General features: G+C 53.8%; 1 pseudogene; it reads right to left on the bottom strand.

Annotated features, from left to right (window-relative positions):
- On the bottom strand, positions 1–2,730 carry LOC101150811 (zinc finger SWIM domain-containing protein 5-like; annotated as a pseudogene).
- Positions 2,731–3,171: the final 441 nt, after the last annotated feature.

Here is a 3,171-nt window from a genome sequence, read left to right on the forward strand (position 1 = left end):
TCAGCCAAAGGGCTCTCGAACCAGCAGCATCAGCTTTTTCTTGCCTTTGTAGATCGTTTGTGGTTGTTGATGAACAGGGCAAATTGCAGGTAGCCATCCTAGGGCAGCAGGAGGGTCTCCCGAGCCTTGCTTAGAAACTCAACGAACTGTCCATACTGGCAATGGCTAATGTGTGTTAGGTGTAGTGTGTGGTGTTGATGTAATCATTGCATCAGCAACTGGTGCCATGGAGTTCTGTCAGTGGAGATGAGCTTTCCAGAGCTGTGGTGGCCCGGGGTGCCGGCCAGGCCAGGTGCAGTCACCGTGCAGCCTCGCACACAGGATGTCTGAAAGCACCATGGCAATGTGCGCACTCTTCACCACCAGGGGGATGAGAACTGCCAGCTCATTCTTGCCCAGAGAGTGGCTGAGGGCACAAACCCAGAGCACATCACTGATGGCTGGGTGGGTATCCTGGTTATGAGCCAGGTTAAGATGGCTCATGGCCAATGAGACCAGCTTGAAGGCGTGGAGCGTGTAGCCCCGGAGCTCCACGTAGCAGGCAATAGTGAACAGCTGTGAATGGGTCATGCCACCGGCAGCAGCCTCGGTGGCAATCTGGCAGGCTGCCTCAAAGGCAATGTGGTCTTTCTCACAGAGTGTAAGGGCTGACAGGGCACAGCTCTGTGGATGCTTCGTAGCACACTGCAGGGCCAGTGTGCAAGCACAGCTAGCCAGTTCCTCCCGCTGTGGATAGTCAAGACTGAGGCGCAGGATAGTGGTGTGGGATACGGCTGTGGCAGCTACAATACTAGCAGCCTCAGTAGGGGTGAAGAGTGTGTGCCAGCTCTGCAAGATGCTCCCTGAGGCCCACACACCTGTCGGGGAGAGCCTGAGCTCAGCCGTGGCCATCTCAGTCCTGATTCAGGTCGGCCCAGATTACCGTGTGGGGTTTGAACTTGGCCTGCAGAGATGAGTTCTCCCTCCTCCTCAGCAACCTTGACATGATCTGAGGCAAACCAGGGCAAGAGAAGCATCCCAGATGGCCAAACCTTGTTTGGGGTCTCTTCCTATCCCTTCCTTACCCAGGTCAGAGGGTTGAAGGTTTCTGCAGGTGCTCTCAGCCCCTCACAAGGATGGAGCAGTAGATCCTGGGGTTTGCTTAACCCGAGGCCAGGGTTGCAGATCTGCCAGGGGTTCTAGCTGAAGTGGGGCCTGTCAGGGTAGAGTCTTGTGCTGGGGCTTTGGGCTTTAGAAAGGGTCCTGAGCCTCCAAGGTGCCTGGAGTTTCTCACAAGCATGGACAGGGACGGGGACCAAACCACCAGGCCCACTACCTCCCAAGGGCACACTTGAGTATTGGCAGCTGAAAATTCATTCTCTTAGACATGTCTCTGATGAGAGGGTCAATGTGCTGCTGACATCAGCATGTGGTTGGTTTAAGCAGTGAGGACGGAACTTGGGCTGGCTGAACAGAGGCTATCTTCTCCCACCAGCAGCCACATCCTTTCTTAGGCCATCAGGAATAGGAATATGAGAGCTCCAAGGATTCGTTGTCCTGTCCCAAGAGTAGGGTATAGAAACTCCTTTCCCGTGGGAGTAGAGGGAGGTGGGCGATACCCACTTCTGTAGCACAGGTCACCAACCATCGTACCATCTGTCCGCGTCTCCAGTTAAGGGATGATAAGGTCATCGCATCACCTGTAACCCAGGTTCCAGGGCCACGTTGAGCAGGGTGCTGTCAGTACTACTGTTAGTGGGAGTAGCAATCTTGAACGCATTTTGGGCCAGTTTGAAGATGGGGGGGAAGAACGAATGTGCTTCTGCATTGCTTCCAGAATTGTTCAGAGCCTCAAAGTGTCTCCTTTGGCAGCAGTCAGCATGGTGGAGGCCAGTTCCCACCGCTGTGATTCCAAGTGTCCAAGCGAGAACCAGGGAGGATAATGGCTGGGCACCAGAGACACCATACCGTGAGTGAGGGATGTGTCGCCTGCACAACCTGAGTTTTCTAAAACAGGTAACCTTATACACGTAAGCCTAATTTATAGGCAGGGTCTGGATCACGAGACAGCAGAGCTGAGAACAAATACTTGGCAGAGGTATGCATGGAAACGCTCTCTCGGTGGATGACTTCTCCCAGATCCCTGAAAGGGCCCCCTTCCAGCAGCAAGATGCACTATTTTTGGAGTGTTTGCACTGGGTCATCATCCAATTGCAGCTCTTGGAGTTGGCTGAGGAGCTGCTCCTCATTACGGCACACGTTGTCCTGTGCATAGGAGCCTTCAGGCATTACCCTCTGTGACCCAGGCCCATCGATGCAGCCTCCAGGGCCAATGACAAGTAGGACTCACTGCTGTTTGGGGAGCTTACAGCCACAGGTACATGTTGGTACACAGGGGGTCTGCTTTCATTCGTATCTAGATACCTGTCATCATTCAGGAGGCAGGCCTCAGTCAAAGTGAGAAACAGGCAGCCGATGGGATCCAGGGGGTGGCCCACCCAGCCTTCCAGGTTTGTGATGGTTGTGGTTCCTCTCTGCAGCACTTCTTTCTTCTGATGCTTGTAGATTTTCAGTTGCCACCACTGCTGAACCTCAGAGTATTAATAATGGCCACTGTGAGTCTGAGGGCCTCTTTTGGATAACCATGGGAATGTGGGGCATCAACCCGAGCACAGGCTGTTGCACATGCTCAAACCACAGTGGCTGGCCTTGGGAATTAAAGAGTAGTCTTGGCCAGGCGTGGTGGCTCATGACTGTAATCCCAGCATTTTGGGAGGCCGAGGTGGGCGGATCATGAGGTCAGGAGATCAAGACCAACCTGGCCAACATGGAGAAACCCCGTCTCTGCTAAAAATACAAACAATTTAGCTGGGCGTGGTGGCGGGCCCGTGTAGTCCCAGCTACTCGGGAGGCTGAGGCAAGAGAATGGCGTGAACCCGGGAAGTGGAGCTTGCAGTGAGCCGAGATCGTGCCATTGCACTCCAGCTTGGGCGACAGAGCGAGACTCCGTCTCAAAAAAAAAAAAAAAAAAAAATTAGCTGGGCATGGCGGCACGTGCCTGTAATCCCAGCTATTCTGGAGGCTGAAGCAAGAGAATTGCTGGAACTCAGGAGGTGGAGGTTGCAGTGAGCCCAGATCGCACCACTGCACTCCAGCCTGGCAACAGAGCTACTAGACTGTCTCAAAAAAAAT

The sequence above is a fragment of the Gorilla gorilla genome, chromosome 4, assembly GCF_029281585.2.
Source record: "Gorilla gorilla gorilla isolate KB3781 chromosome 4, NHGRI_mGorGor1-v2.1_pri, whole genome shotgun sequence".
NCBI classification, from domain to species: Eukaryota; Metazoa; Chordata; class Mammalia; order Primates; family Hominidae; genus Gorilla; species Gorilla gorilla.